Below are 17,519 nucleotides of genomic sequence, written 5' to 3' on the forward strand. Positions count from 1 at the left end.
AAACGAAAGCCCAGGCCCAGACAGCAGTGACTTACTGCTTATCCTACACAAACTCCCTCAAAAATTTGAAAAAGAAGGAATACTACCAAATATGTTCTACAAAGCCAATATTACATTAATACCAAAACCCAACAAAGACAGGCATATGAAAAAATGTTCAACATCACTTGTAATCAGGAAATGTAAATCAAAACTCCCATGAGATACCATCTTACACCAGTGAGAATGGCACATATTAAAAAAAACTACCAACAACAAATGTTGGCGAGGTTGTGGAGAAAAAGGAACTCTCCTGCACTGCTGGTGGGAGTGCAAACTGGTCCAACCACTATGGAGAGCTGTGTGGAGATTTCTGGACCTACTAAACATAGAGCTTCCATAGGATCCAGCAATTCCACTCCTAGGTATTTACCCAAAGGACACAGAAACATCAATTCCAAAGAGCACCTGCACCCCTATGTTTATAGCAGCACTATTTACAATAGCTAAGCTTTGGAAACTACCCAAATGCCCAAAAATAGATGACTGGATCAAGAAGATGTGGTACATATACACCATGGACTATTAACTTGGCATTCAAAAAAGATAAACACATGTAATTTGTAGCAACATGGATGGCGCTGGAAGGGATCATGTTCAGCGAAATAAGCCAGAAAGAAAAAGAAAAATACCAGATGGTCTCACTCAGAGCAGGAATCTAGAAAACTTAAATAAGGGACCAGGAAAAAGAATAACTATAAGAAAGAAAATATCAAAATCAACAAACAACTATGAACAAGGGGGTTGCAATTGTATGGGGAATATAAAAGTAAAATTTCAAAAAAGAGAGAAGTACAAAATCAACACATGAACATCAATTGCCTTCCTATGTGCAAAAAATGAATCAGAAGAGAAGAAATTTGAAGGCAATCCTGATGAGGGACAGTGACTCTACGACAGAGGAGCCAGAGCAGGCACTGGAGGAGGGAAAGTGGGGAAATGGTGTTGGGAAAAGCAGACAGACACACGCAGCAGAGTGAAGCAGGTCCTGCCCCACACCCTACAGAAGAATAGACTCAAACAGATAAACGCCTGTTTCCATGTGTGACGTCACCATCGTCACGCAGCAAACCTAAGTATATGACACCATGAGCAGGTGTCATTTCATAAACATTAAATTTCCTAAAGATTAAAAGCAAATTATCTCAGCAAAAGGACAATTCTAATGTAAGTGCAGTGACAGGTGCTGGGGTGGAAAAGATCCGCAGGAGACACAATTTCAGTAAAGTTTCTCTTCCCGAAGGGCTGGTGATCCCCGTGGTCACTCACTTCTGCTGGACGTCCATTGTCTTTCCTCCCCACTCCCCTCCCTTGGCTCCCTCCTGCCTCTCTCCTTGTCCCTTCCCTCCCACCTCAGGCCTTCCAGCATCCCCCTCACGCCCATCCCCAGGGCCTCTCCGTGAAGGGCAACGGTGGGTGACGGGCGACTCTCCAGCTGTCTAGACAGGGACTCGGGGCACTGTTATGACTGATGGTGCCCACCACGGCGGACACGACAGGTGGGGAATGGAACCTGGAAATGAGGATTTGTCTATTCACTTCCATAGAGGCGTGAGCCAGACACAAAATCACATCTACACACCGAGTGTGATAATTACTCCCCGAGAAGCACTGCAGGACGCTCCAATTAACACAGTCAAGTAAACACGCACTTTCCCTCTGGAGGAAGGTCCCTGAGGGCTGGAATCTGGACAGTGTCCAACACGCGGACACCAGCTCCACAGCTCAAATAGCCCAGCCCTGAGGCCCTGCTCTGTCCATGAGGCGGCAGCAGGACAGGGTGGAACATCCTGTGAGTGCTCAGAGGTGTCCCCAAGAGCCCCGACCATGGAATGAGAGGCCGGGTCACCCTCTGTCCATGCCATGGAGACAACCTCAGGACACAGATGGACACAGCAGCGGGAACTTTCCCCCGCAATTTGCAGGTATTCGGTTCTTAGGCAGTTTTCAGAATGGAAATCACTCTGACTTGAAAGTTGTTAGAATTCTAGCTTCATTTTAGATGTGAGAAAGTACATTAATTAAAATACTCATTTTATAAATCATGAAAACTAATAAATTCTGAAGGTGCACAAGTTTCTCAGTGCCCCACTGCCTTATCATGCTGGATGAGTCTCAACGAGAAGAAATATACTCTCCTTTAAAGGGTTCAAAGGATTGTGATGCATCGTATATGTGACAATGAATGCTTCATAACTGGCATTTGAGCATTCAGCACACTGAGTTGTTTTGGGCACTATGTAAAAGCACAACAATTAATGGAATTACATCGTGATGAAGAAATTCCAGGAGAAAGTTAATATAATATTTATTGTCAGAATGTTGTGCCTTTTGCCTACATATTATGACAGACCTAAGAGTCAAATAAATTATCTCACTTCTACACAACAATGTTCACCATTTCAGGCTCTGGCACTAGAGAGAAGGGTGTGGACACCTGTCTTTTTATAGACATGGACTTGGGGGTTTTCCCAACTACACCACTCAGGGATCGTGAATGATACGGCACAGGAAGAGAATACTTTACAGCTTCTGTCATCATTACCAGTATGTTTCATATCAGTCACAAGATGTCTGCATCTTGGACCACCTCATATTCTGATTTATTTTCCTGTTTTTATTAAATTATTAGGAAGATGCCACCAATGTGTTGCAATTATTTTATATTACTATGTGACCCTGCCTCCCCAGGGCCTGCCCCTCCGTCACCCCACAGAGGGGCGAGAGGTAAGATTGGGGGGAGGAGAGAGGGCAGGGTTGCCCCGTGTCCAGACTTCCCCACTCACGCACAGGCCTGGGGTGAGGAACAAACCTGCACCCGGGGGACCTGGGTCCCTGGGACCGGCAGGGACAACCAAATGCACAGACCGTCCGGCTCAGCTCCGGAGCGGCCTCCTCCCTGTACAGATGTGCATGAGTCTGAGGGGGACAGAGGGGCCAGGGAGAGACCCGGGGGTGGACGAGCCCATCCTGCAGGAGGGACATGTGGGTGTGACCCAGGAGGAGACTCTGTGGGAAACATGGTCTCTGAGTCCTCAGATGTTGGGAGTAAGGCACAGGAAGATGAGGAGACGAGAGGACAGACCAGGAGTCAGGATTGAGGCCACAGGGGCAGGAATCTGACAGAGGACATGCTGCACAGGTATGCTGAGCCCATATCATTCAGTTCCAGGACAGTGTCGGGTGCTGGGGAGCAGGAAAATAGAGACTCACACACCTCATCTCCCTGCACACCTGTCACTGTGGGGCCTCCCCAGACCAGGTCTGTGCTGGAGGAGTAGGGACAAGGTCTTTGGGGTGGGGAGGGGCTGGGCATGGTCACGTGTCCTCTGGGACTGTGCCCTGGACAACCTCTGGGAGGTGTGCTGGGCTGAGGTGCTGGGGCCCGGGCAGGAGAGGGAGCCGCAGGCCTGGGAATGACTGAGTGAGTTTATGGTGTGTTCTGTCGATTCAGTTCACTGAGAGACCTGATATGCAGGTTTTATCATGGTCATTTAAAATTTTCATTTCTTCATGAATTTATGGACACATGTTTGGACAATACATCAATAGCACATTCACATGAGATAAAATATGAATTACTCAGATAACAATAAAGCATAGATTGCATGATGATTATGTGTTAATAACCCATTTTGTGTTCAATATTGGAAGATATGACAATGTTTTTTTTCCTCTTTTTCATTTATACAGATGACGGCTCCAGGGGGGATGAATCTCACAGCCGTGACAGAATTCGTCCTCCTGGGGTTCCCCACCCAAGGGACCATGGGCTTCTTGCACCCGCTGCTCTTCTCCCTGGTCTACCTGTGTGCCCTGCTGGGAAACGGGCTCATCGTCCTCATCACCACCCTGGACCGGCACCTCCACACCCCCATGTACTTCTTCCTGAGGAGTCTGTCCTTCACGGACCTCTGCCTCATCTCAGCCACGGTCCCCAAGTCCATTACCAACGCTCTGAGGCACAGCAGCTCCATCTCCTTCCCGGGCTGTGTCCTCCAGGTCTTTATGCTGGATTTGTCAGCAGGTGCAGAGCTGACCCTGCTCACGGTGATGAGCCTTGACCGCTATGCTGCCATCTGCCACCCCTTGCACTATGATGTCATCATGAGCAGGGACAGGTGTGTGCAGCTGACAGCTGTGTCCTTGCTGGATGGCTGTCTATTGGCTGTGATGAACACAGCTGGAACCTTCTCTTTGTCCTACTGTGGGTCCAACGTGGTCCACCAGTTCTTCTGTGACATCCCTCAACTTATGGCTATTTCCTGCTCAGGAAATTTAATGAACGAACTTGTCCCCATGTTCATTAGTGCGGTGATGGATTCCTCTTGTTTTATTTTCATCGTAATTTCCTATGTCCACATCTTCTCTGCTGTCAAGAAGATCCCATCCACAGAAGGTAAGGCCAAAGTCTACTCCACCTGCCTTCCCCACCTGCTGGTTGTGGTGCTGTTTGTCTGTACTGCATTCTTTGCTTATCTGAAGCCTACCTCAGAGACCCCATCCATGTTTGACCTGGTCATTTCTATGTTCTACACGGTGATGCCCCCCACCTTTAATCCCGTCATATACAGTCTGAGGAACCAAGCCATGAAGTCGGCGGTGGGCAGACTGATGAAGGGGAGACTCACCAAAATGTAATAGAGAAGATGACTTCATAACTCCATTATGAGACACATATTTTAAAATTTCACATAATACTGGCCTTTATGTTTTTCTAAGTTCATATAATTCCATCGTAAAATTTAAAAATATATGCTCTTTTTTAAAATACATTTACGATGACTTCATATATTCTGCTGCTCATATAGTCTTATTAGCATTGATTGTTCCTCTTTTTAACTTAGTTCCACTTTGATATTCTCTGTATGATGGAGATCACTGAGCTTCAGCCACTGCCTGCTGTTCTCCATTCTGTGCTCCGGGCCAAGAGAGGCGATGGTTGGGCTTCATCTCAGTGGTCAGCAGATCTCTCACTTGGGCAGCATTTCCAGTCTCTAAGGCGGCTTCTCCTTTCATGTCACTGACCCTCGTGGTCACGGGTAGGATCAGGGGCCATGGGTAGGACAGAGGCCCCTGTACTTATGCCCCTTCACAGCATAAATAAGGCCTTTGGTCCAAGTTGGAATCTCAGTAGTCACGAACTTATGTGAACAAAGACCCACACACATGATTGGGTAGAGACCCCCCCGGAGGCTCTGGCGTGGGTGCCACTGGCATTTACCATAAACTCACTCAGTGCATGGTGGACACCAGAAATAAGACAGTGGCTGTGAAAGCTATTACTTTCATGTGCAGTATAATTACCAAAAATTTACTAAAATACATTGGGTAGGGTTTTTCAAGAAACAATAAAGGAACTTAGGAAGCTATAATGGTAAAAACAAAATAATAGCTAGTGGACTGAACCATGTTCTAGTATTTGAAGAGATAGTTGAGGAAGGGCACCCGCAACAGCACGCCACACTTTCCTCATGTGTTTATCCCCATTTATTTAATTTCCTAGAATTTCTGGGAATTTGAGGACAATGTCCTTTTGGCCACATTATTATGGGATTTCAGAGTGTTTGTGATTCCACGGGGAGTAGTTCAAAAGAGAAAACTCATCAGATTTACATATCATAAATAACACTATCATTTAGTGTAGATGCAAAGACATAAAGAAATTGAAGGAGATTTAAATTTGGGAAGTGAAGTGGCCCCATGATTGTCACTTGCTGTCTGGCCTCAGCTCCTCTCTGCTGACAGCATCCACCTTTGCTGTCCCATCCGTGATGTCCAATGTTTGAAAATTTCACACCAGAATATTTCATGATAAAATGTAGCACCCATTGGATATCAGACATTTAACTCATTCTCAGACATTCACCCTCTGAGGGTGCTACTCAGGCTGACCCTTGCCTTCAGCCCAGGTGAGGCCCATGTGGGCACAATGTCAGTTTGGAGGCAGCCAGGAATGGTTAAAACTGGCAGCATCTCCATCTTTCAATATTTGGGTTAACAACCTGTTGCTGTTCTTTTAAATCATTGGCATTGTAGTTTTTCTGATGATAAATAACTTTCTTAATATTAATTCTTGATACTCTCATAGTTTACTGTCAATAAAATTTATGGGATATCAAGAGAAGAAAGTTATAAATGAATGAAGAAGCTGAATCAGACTATTATTAACATATACTGAGACTATTCATTGCTTACAATTTGTCAGTTTTGTGTAACATAATTAAAATTTTAAAATAATAAAACATTAACTGTCTCTCGGTTGTATGGATTTAAACATTTAAGCACAATTAAAACTGTTGTAGACAACATAATATACACTAAGAAAACAAGAGATTCCACTGGAAAAATAAAACAATAAGCCACTTCAGTGTGGTTGGAAGCTTAAAAAATCAACATACAAAAATCAATTGCCTTCTTATATGCAAAAATTGAGCCAAAAGAGAAGTTAAGAAAACAATCCCACTCATAATCACAAGACTAAGTACCCCAGAGTAGACATAACAAAGGAGGTGAAGATACAAGAAAAGAGTAAGGCATTGTCCAAAGAAATAGAAAGTACAGAGAAATGGAAAGAAATTCCCTGCCCTTGGTTTGGAAGAATCAACATTACCAAATGCCCATCTGACCCAAAGCAGTTTACAGATTCAATGCAATGCCAATAAGAACTTCAGTGGAATTCTCCAAGGATATAAAAAAAAAATACTGAAATGTAAAAGACCCCGAACACCCAAAACAACACTGACAAAAAGAGGAAGAATGGGGGCAGCTCACTCCAGACTCCAGTCCATACAATAAGGCTCTAAAAGTTAAAGCAGCATGACACTGGGACAAAAACAGACAGACAGGCCACAGGAATATAATGAGGCCCAGGGATCCTCCCTCGTCAGGATGGACAGTGACTCTAGGACAGAGGAGCCAGAGCAGGCACTGGAGCAGGGAAATGGGGAAATAGTGCTGGGAGAAGCAGACAGACACACGCAGCAGAGTGAAGCAGTCACTGCCCCACACCCTACAGAAGAATAGACTCAAACAGATAAACACCTGTTTCCATGTGTGACGGACGTCACCATCGTCACGCAGCAAACCAAAGTATATAACACCATGAGCAGAAACCCTAAAATACTATTTCCTAAAGATTAAAAGCAAATTATCCCAACAAAAGGACAATTCTAATGTAAGTGCAGTGACAGGTGCTGGGGTGGAAAAGATCTGCAGGAGACACAATTTCAGAGACGAGTAAAGTTTCTCTTCCTGAAGGGCTGGTGATCCCCGTGGTCACTCACTTCTGCTGGACGTCCATTGTCTTTCGGCCCACTCCCCTCCCTTGGCTCCCTCCTGCCTCTCTCCTTGTCCCTTCCCTCCCACCTCAGGCCTTTCCGCGTCCCCCTCACGCCCATCCCCAGGGCCTCTCTGTGAAGGGCAACGGTGGGTGACGGGCGACTCTCCAGCTGTCTAGACAGGGACTCAGGGCACTGTTATGACTGATGGTGCCCACCATGGTGGACACGACAGGTGGGGAATGGAACCTGGAAGTGAGGATTTGTCTATTCACTTCCATAGAGGCATGAGCCAGACACAAAATCACATCTACACACCGAGTGTGATAATTACTCCCCGAGAAGCACTGCAGGACGCTCCAATTAACACAGTCAAGTAAACACACACTTTCCCTCTGGAGGAAGGTCCCTGAGGGCTGGAATCTGGACAGTGTCCAACACGCGGACACCAGCTCCACAGCTCAAATAGCCCAGCCCTGAGGCCCTGCTCTCTCCATGAGGCAGCAGCAGGACGTGGTGGTACATCCTGTGAGTGCTCAGAGGCGTCCCCAGGAGCCCCGACCATGGAGTGAGAGGCCAGAACACCCTCTGTCCGCACCACGGGGACAACCTCAGGACACAGATGGACACAGCAGCGGGAACTTTCCTCCACAATTTGCAAGTATTCAGTCTTAGGCAGTTTTCAGAATGGAAATCATTCAGACTTGAATGTTTTTAGAATGCAAGCTTCATTTTAGATGTGAGAAAGCAAGGTAATTAAAATACTCATTTTATAAATCATGAAAACTAATAAATTCTGAAGATGCACAAGCTTCTCAGTGCCCCACTGCCTTATCATGCTGGATGAGTCTCAATCAGAGGAAATATTCTCTCCTTGAGTTTAAAGTGTTCAAAAGATTGACTTGTAGTACCTTTATATATTAGAAGATTTATTGTATGTGACAATTAATGCTTCGTAACTGGCATTTGAGCATTCAGCACACTGAGTTGTTTTGGGCACGGTATAAAAGACAACAGCTAATAGAAATACATTGTGATGAAGAAATTCCAGGGGAAATTTAATGTAATACTTATTGTTAAAAATCAGAATGTTATGCCTTTTGCCTACATATTATGACAGACCTAAGAGTCAAATATAAATTCTGCAAATTTTACAGCAACATGGTTGATTATTTCATGGCTCTGGCATTAAAGAGAAGTTGGGTGTGGACTCAGGTCTCTTTACAGACATGAACTTGGGTATTTTTCCCCAACTATACGACTCAGGGATTATCACTGATACTGCACAGGAAGAGAAAATGTCGAGCTTCTGTTATCAATAAATATATGTTTCATAATACTCGAAAGATGTCGACAACTTGGATCACCTCATATCATGATTTATTTCCTTGTTTTTATGATATTACTGGGAAGATTTCTACCAATGTGTTGCAATTGTTTTACATTACCATGTGACCTTAAAAGTCCTGCCCTCCCCAGGGGCTGCCCCTCCGTCATCCCACAGAGGGGGGAGAGGATGAGATGGGGAGGAGGGGAGAGGGCAGGGCTGCCCCATGTCCAGACGTCACCACTCACGCACAGGCCTGGGGTGAGGAACAAACCTGCACCCAGGGGAACCAGGTCCCTGGGACTGGCGGGACAACCACACGCACAGACCGTCCGGCTCAGCGCTGGTGCGGCCTCCTCCCTGTACAGATGTGCATGAGTCTGAGGGGGACAGAGGGGCCGGGGAGAGACCCGGGGGTGGACGAGCCCATCCTGCAGGAGGGACGTGTGGGTGTGACCCAGGAGGAGACTCTGTGGGAAACATGGTCTCTGAGTCCTCAGATGTGGGGAGTCAGGTGCAGGGAGATGAGGAGACGAGGGGACAGACCAGGAGTCAGGAGTGAGGCCACAGGGGTAGGAATCTGACAGAGGAGGCGTCAGGACACGCCGCACGGGGACACTGAGCCCAGATCATTCAGTTCCAGGACAGTGTCGGGTCCTGGGGAGCAGGAAAATAGGGACCCGCACACCCCATCTCCCTGCACACCTGTCACTGTGGGGCCTCCCCAGACCATGGCTGTGCTGGAGGAGCAGAGACAGGCTCTCTAGGGTGGGGGGTGCTGGGCATGGTCACGTGTCCTCTGGGACTGTGCCCTGGACGACCTCTGGGAGGTCGCTGGGCAGAGGTGCTGGGGCCTGGCAGTAGGCCGGAGCAGAGAGATTGGAGCAGTAGGGAGGGGCTGTCAGTAGGGTTTGTTGAGAGATATGAGATTTTAATTTATGCAAGATTTGTAGGGGATAATGGAAATTTTCACCAATTTTCAGGTCCTCTGTAAAAAGTTATCATGCACATTCACATGAAGTGGAAATAAATGGGCTGAATAATGAAGTTTATATAGATGATGATTTTTGACTCAATAGGACCTAGAAGGAATAATTATGTAGAATATACATTGAATCATTACTCTATTATGATAACACACATGCTCCACGTTGGAAGTTAGACATTTTCTTTCCTTCTCCTTTCCCAGTACAGATGATGTCTCCAGAGGTGACCAATCTCACGGCCGTGACAGAATTCGTCCTCCTGGGGTTCCCCACTCAGGGGACCATGGGCTTCTTGCACCCGCTGCTCTTCTCCCTGGTCTACCTGTGCGCCCTGCTGGGGAACGGACTCATCGTCCTCATCACCACCCTGGACCGGCACCTCCACACCCCCATGTACTTCTTCCTGAGGAGTCTGTCCTTCTCGGACCTCTGCCTCATCACAACCACGGTGCCCAAGTCCATTGCCAACTCTCTGAGGCACAGCAGCTCCATCTCCTTCCCTGGCTGTGTCGTCCAGGTCTTCATGATGGTTTTTTCGGCAGGTGCAGAGATGACCCTGCTCACGGTGATGAGCCTTGACCGCTAAGCTGCAATCTGCCAACCCCTGCACTATGACGTCATCATGAGCAGGGACAGGTGTGTGCAGCTGACAGCTGTGTCCTGGCTGGGTGGGGGTCTCTATGCTGTGATGAACACAGCTGAAACCTTCTCCTTGTCCTACTGTGGGTCCAACGTGGTCCACCAGTTCTTCTGTGACGTCCCCCAGTTATTGGCTATTTCCTGCTCAGGAAATCTAATGAACAAACTTGTCCCCATTCTCATTAGTGTGGTGTTGAGCACCTGCTATTTCATTTTCATCATCATTTCCTATGTCCACATCTTCTCTGCTGTCAGGAAGATCCCATCCACAGAAGGTAAGGCCAAAGTCTACTCCACCTGCCTGCCCCACCTTCTGGTTGTGGTGCTGTTTGTCTCCACTGGATTCTTTGCTTATCTGAAGCCGACCTCAGAGACCCCGTCCATGTCTGACCTGGTCATTTCTATGTTCTACACGATGGTACCCCCCACCTTTAATCCGGTCATATACAGTCTGAGAAACCAAGCCATGAAGTCGGCTGTTGGGAGACTGATGAAGGGGAGACTCACCAAAATGTAATAGAGAAGATGACTTCATGACTCCATTATGAGACACATATTTTAAATCTTCACATCATTCCCCCCTTTATATTTGTATAGTTACATGTAATCCCATTGTATAATTAAAGATATATTCTTATTTTTAAGTTATATTTAAGATAACTCCATATACCCCTATAGCTTTAATTGTTTCTCTTGTTAACACTTAGATGTTCTTTGATGTTCTGTGTGTACTGGTGTTTGAATTTCTAGCCACTCTTTGCTGTTCTCCATTTCTGTGCTCCCGGCCGATAGGGGCAATGGTTGGGTTTCATCTCGGTCGTCAGCAGAAGTTTTCTCACTGGGGCAGCATCTCCAGTCTTTCTAAGGCAGCTTCCCCTCTAATGTCACTGACCCGCATGGTCACGCGTGGGATCAGGGGACACGGGTAGGATAGAGGCCCCTTCAGTTGGTGAGTGAGGCCTTCACAGCATAAATAAGGCCCAAAGATTCATAGTGAATCGAGTAGTCATGACCTTCTGTCGATAAGGACCACACGTGACGTGGTGGAGCTCCTCCTGGAAGCTCTGGTGTGGGTGCCTCCATCATTTACCATAAACACGCCAAGCACAGTGGACACCAGAAATAAGACAGGGACTTGAAAGCTGTTAATTTCAGGTGCAGTATAATGACTAAAAACTGACAATATATAGTGGGTAGGGTTTTTTAAGAAATAGTAATAGGGGAGTCCCTGGTGGTACAGTGGGTACAGCACAGTGCTGTAAAGCTGTCCGCAGCCTCTGCACCACGGGTTGAGTTCCCAGACAGCCAGGGAGCTACCCACATGGCGCTGCAGACCTCTCCTGCCTCACCCACTGCTTCCCTCAGCAGTGTATTTCGGTCAGTCTGGCTCTCACCCCCCACACCTCTCATGCCAGCTCTCACCCCCCACACCTCTGTCCTGTACCCCAGCTCTTGTATAAATAAATAAAATCTTTTTTTAAAAAAAGAAACAATAAAGGAACTTAGGAAACTATAATGGTAAAATCAAAATAATAGCTCGTGGACTGCACAATATTCTAATATTTCCAGGAAGAGTTGAGGAACGGCACTCACATCACACCGCACTTTACACGTGTGATTATCCACATTTATTTAATTACCTAGAATGCCTTAGAATTTGATGACAGTGTCCTTCTGGGCACGTTATTACAGGGATCTCACCCAGAGTGTTTGCGTTTCCATATGGAGTTCTTCAAACAAGAAAACTCGTCAGATTTACATATCATGAATGATATTATCATTTAGTGTAGACGGAAAGACATAAAGAATTTGAGGGTTTAAATTGGGGAAGTGAAAAGCCCCTGAGTGCCTTTGCTGTCTGGCCTCAGCTCCTCTCTGCTGACTGCATCCACCTTTGGTTTCCCGTTGTGATTTCCAAGGTTTGAAAATTTCACACCAAAATATTTCAATATAAAATGTAGTCTCAATTGGAAATCAGGCCCTTTAACTGTTTCTCAAACAGGTCACCCTCTGAGGGAATCAGGCTGACCTTGCCTTCAGCCCAGGCGAGTCCCGTAAGGCACATGGCAAATTTGGAGGCAGCCAGCAATGGTTAAAAGATGACATCATCTTGATACATAAATATCTGGGTTGACAACTTGCTACTGTTATTTTAAATCATTGGCATTTTTATTTATCTGATGATAAATAACTTTGTTAAAATTAATTCTTGATAAAAAAATTAATTCTTGATACTGTCATAGTTTACTGGTCAATAAAATTTATGGGGCATAATGACAATAAAGTTACGAGATATAAGGAGAATTCAATACATGTATTGAATTAAGTACCTGAATCAGGGTATTATAAACATATGCTGAGACTATTCATTGCCTACATTTTGCCACTAGTGTATAAAATAAATAAAAATTTAAAAAAATATTAACTGCCTCAAGATCACATGAATTTAAACATTTAAGCACATTTTAAACAGTTGTACAACATAATATCCACTAAGAACACTAAAGACTCCACTGAAAACAACAAATTAAGTCAATGAGCCACATCAGTGTAGTTGGAAGCTGACAAAATCAACACACGAAAATCAATTGCCTTCTATATGCACATAATGAACTAGAAGAGAAGTTAAGAAAACAAACCCACTTATAATCACGAGACTAAGTACCACGGAGTAGACATAACAAAGGAGGTGAAGATACAAGAAAAGAGAAAGACATTGTCAAAAGAAATAGAAAAGACAGAGAAATGGAAAGATATTCCCTGCCCTTGGCTTGGAAGAATCAACATTACCAAATGCCCATCTGACCCAAAGCAATTTACAGATTCAACTTAATCCCAATAAGACCTTCAATGACATTCTCCAAGGATATAAAAAAAAAAATACTGAAATGTATGTGGAACCATAAAAGGCCCCGAACACCCAAAACAACACTGACAAAAAAAGGAAGAATGGAGGCAGCTCACTCCAGACTTCAGTCCATACAATAAAGCTCTAATAATTAAAGCAGCATGGTACTGGGACCAAAACAGACAGACAGAACTCTGGAATATAATGAGGACCCAGGAACCCACCCTCATCAGGACAGCCAGTGACTCTACGACAGAGGAGCCAGAGCAGGCACTGGAGAGGGAAAGTGGGGAAATGGTGCTGGGAGAAGCAGACAGACACACGCAGCAGAATGAAGCAGGTCACTGCCCCACACCCTACAGAATAGACTCAAAAAGATAAACGCCTCTTAGCAAATGTGTCACGATAGTCATGCTGCAAACCTAAGTACATGACATCATGTGCAGAAACCCTAATATTCTACTCCATTTTGTTAAGGTTAAAAGTAAAATTATTCAAACCTAATAACAGTTCTAATGTAAGTGCAGTGACAGGTGCTGGGGTGGAAAAGAACCGCAGGATACATAATTTCAGAGATGAGTAAAGTTTCCCTTCCCGAAGGGCTGGTGACCCCCGTGGTCACTCACTTCTGCTGGATGTCCATTGTCTTTCCTCCCCACTCCCCTCCCTTGGCTCCCTCCTGCCTCTCTCCTTGTCCCTTCCCTCCCGCCTCTGGCCATTCTGCATCCCCCTCACGCCCATCCCCAGGGCCTCTCTGTGAAGGGCAAGGGTGGGTGATGGGCGACTCTCCAGCTGTCTAGACAGGGACTCGGGGCACTGTCATGACTGATGGTGCCCACCACGGTGGACACGACAGGTGGGGAATGGAACCTGGAAATGAGGATTTGTCTATTCACTTCCATAGAGGCGTGAGCCAGACACAAATCACATCTACACACCGAGTGTGATATTTACTCCCCGAGAAGCACTGCAGGACGCTCCAATTAACACAGTCAAGTAAACACGCACTTTCCCTCTGGAGGAGGGTCCCTGAGGCCTGGAATCTGGACAGTGTCCAACACGTGGACACCAGCTCCAGAGCTCAAATAGCCCAGCCCTGAGGCCCTGCTCTGTCCATGAGGCGGCGCAGGATGGGGTGGAACACCCTGTGAGTGCTCAGAGGTGTCCCCAGGAGCCCCGCCATGGAGTGAGAGGCCGGGATGCCATCTATCTTGCCATGGGGACAACCTCAGGACAGAGACTCGACACGGCAGTGGGAACTTCCCCCCCCCCCCAGACTGCAGGTATTCTGTTCTTAAACAGTTTTCGAATGGAAATCATTCAGATTTGACTGTTTTTAGATTTCAAGCTTCATTTTCGATCTGAGAAAGCACAGTAAATAAAATATTTGTTTTATAAATCATGAAAACTATTAAATTCTGAAGGTGTACAAGTTTCTCAGTGCCCCACTGCCTTATCATGCTGGATGAGTCTCAGCGAGAGGAAATATACTCTCCTGGAATTTAAAGTGTTCAAAGGATTGAACAGAACGTTGTGGTGCATCGTATATGTGACAACTAATGCTTCATAACTGGATTTGAGCATTCAGCACACTGAGTTGTTCTGGGCACTACATAAAAGACAACAATTAATGGAATTACTTTGTGATGAAGAATGTCTCTTTACAGACATGGACTTGAGTTTTTTTTTTCCCAATTCCACCACTCAGGAGTCTTTAGTGATATTGCACAGGAAGAGAATATGCGAGAGCTTCTGTCATCATTACCGATATCAGTCCAAAGGTATCTACATCTTGGACCATCTCATTACATGATTTATTTTCCTGTTTTTATTAAATTATTAGGAAGATTCCACCAATGTGTTATAATTATTTTATGTTACTATGTGACCTTAAAAATCCTGGCTCCCCAGGGCCTTCCACTCCGTCACCCCACAGAGGGGGGAGAGGATGACATTGGGGAGGGGAAGTGGAGTGGGCAGGGCTGCCCCATGTCCAGACATCCACACTCACCCACGGGCCTGGGTGAGGAACAAACCTGCACCCAGGGGACCCGGGTCCCTGGGACCGGCAGGGTCAGCCACATGCACAGATCGTCCGGCTCAGCCCCAGAGCAGCCTCCTCCCTGCACAGATGTGCATGAGTCTGTGGGGGACAGAGGGGCCAGGGAGGGACCCGGGGTGGATGAGCCCATCCTTCAGGAGGGACGTGTGGGTGTGACCCAGGAGGAGACTCTGTGGGAAACATGGTCTCTGAGTCCTCAGATGTGGGTAGTCCGGTGCAGGGAGATGAGGAGACGAGGGGACAGACCAGGAGTCAGGAGTGAGGCCACAGGGGTAGGAATCTGACAGAGGAGGCGTCAGGACACGCCGCACGGGGATGCTGTGCTCAGATCATTCAGTTACAGGACAGTGTTGGGTCCTGGGGAGCAGGAAAACAGGGACCCGCACACCCCATCTCCCTGCACACCTGTCACTGACCAGCGCTGTGCTGGAGGAGCAGGGACAGGCTCTCTAGGGTGGGGGGTACTGGGCATGGTCACGTGTCCTCTGGGACTGTGCCCTGGACAACCTCTGGGAGGTGTGCTGGGCGGAGATGCTGGGGCCTGGGCAGTAGGTGGGAGCAGCAAAAGTGGGGCAGTCGGGAGGTACAGTCAGTCGGGTTTGTTGAGAGGTTTGAGACTGTAATTCTTAAAGTTCTGTAGGGTCAATGGAAATCTTCAAGCCGTCACCAATTTCCAGGACATGTTTGGACAGTGTGATAATGTTCCCTTCACATGAGATGGAAATGAAAGTTTGAACACAGCAGCACACCCAGATGAGGATACTAGATGCCATGAGACCTAGAAGGAGTAACTACCTGGTAGATAGACTGAATCATTATCCTATGCTGACGACCCACTTATGTTCAATATTAGAAGATTTAACAATGTTTTCTTCCTCTTTATTTTTTTTTATACAGATGATGGCTCCGGGGGGATGAATCTCACAACTATGAGAGAATTCGTCCTCCTGGGGTTCCCCACCCAGGTGACCATGCGCTTCTTGCACACGCTGCTCTTCTCCCTGGTCTACCTGTGCACCCTGCTGGGGAACAGGGTCATTGTCCTCGTCACCACCCTGGACCGGCACCTCCACACCCCCATGTACTTCTTCCTGAGGAGTCTGTCCTTCACAGACCTCTGCCTCATCTCAGCCATGGTCCCCAAGTCCATTGCTAACTCTCTGAGGCACAGCAGCTCCATCTTGTTCACATGCTGTGTCCTCCAGGTCTTCATGATGGTTTTTACAACAACCACAGAGTTGCACCTGCTCACGGTGATGAGCCTTGACCACTATGCTGCCATCTGCCACCCCCTGCACTATGACGTCATCATGAGCAGGGACAGGTGTGTGCAGCTGACAGCTGTGTCCTGGCTGGGTGGGGGTCTCCATGCTGTGATACACACAGCTGGAACCTTCTCCTTGTCCTATGTGAGTCCAACGTGGTCCACCAGTTCTTCTGTGACATCCCCCAGTTAATGGCTATTTCCTGCTCAGGGAATTTAATCAATGAACTTGTCCCCATTCTCACTACTTCGCTGTTGAGTATCTGCTCTTTTATTTTCATCATCGTTTCCTATGTCCACATCTTCTCTGCTGTCAGGAAGATTGCATCCACTGAAGATAAGGTCAAGGTCTACTCCACGTGCCTTCCCCACCTGCTGGTTGTGGTGCTGTTTCTCTCCACTGGATGCTTTGCTTATCTGAAGCCGACCACAGGAACCCCATCCATGTCTGACCTGGTCATTTCTATGTTCTACATGGTGGTGACCCCCACTTTTACTCCCATCATATACAGTCTGAGGAGCCAAGCCATGAAGTCGGCTGTGGGGAGACTAATGAAGGGGAGACTCACCAAAATATAATAGGGAAGATGAGTTCATTAATCTTTACAAGACAATTATTTTAAATTTTCACATTATACTACTCTATATTATTATAATTACAAAATATATATTAATAATGTAATAAATAATAAAATAAATATTAAATAAAATTAATAATTATATATATATTAAGATAACTTCATATACCCTTAGTTTTAGTTGTTGCTCTTTTTACCTCTTAGGTGCCATGTGATATTCCGTGTATACTGGAGTAACTGAACTTCCAGCCCCTCTTTGCTGTTCTCCATTTCTGTAGCTCCCGGCCAAGAGAGGAGATTGTTGGGTTTCATCTCAGTTGTCAGCAGTTGTCAGCAGCAGTTTCATCTGTTGTCATCTTAGTTGTCCCTGGGGCAGCATCTCCAGTCTCTAAGGCGGCTCCCCCTCTAATGTTACTGACCCTCGCGGTCACATGTGGGATCAGGGGTCATGGTAGGACAGAGGCCCCTGTACTTAGTGAGTGAGGCCTTCACAGCA

The sequence above is a fragment of the Talpa europaea genome, assembly GCF_964194135.1.
Source record: "Talpa europaea genome assembly, chromosome: 2".
Classification (NCBI taxonomy): domain Eukaryota; kingdom Metazoa; phylum Chordata; class Mammalia; order Eulipotyphla; family Talpidae; genus Talpa; species Talpa europaea.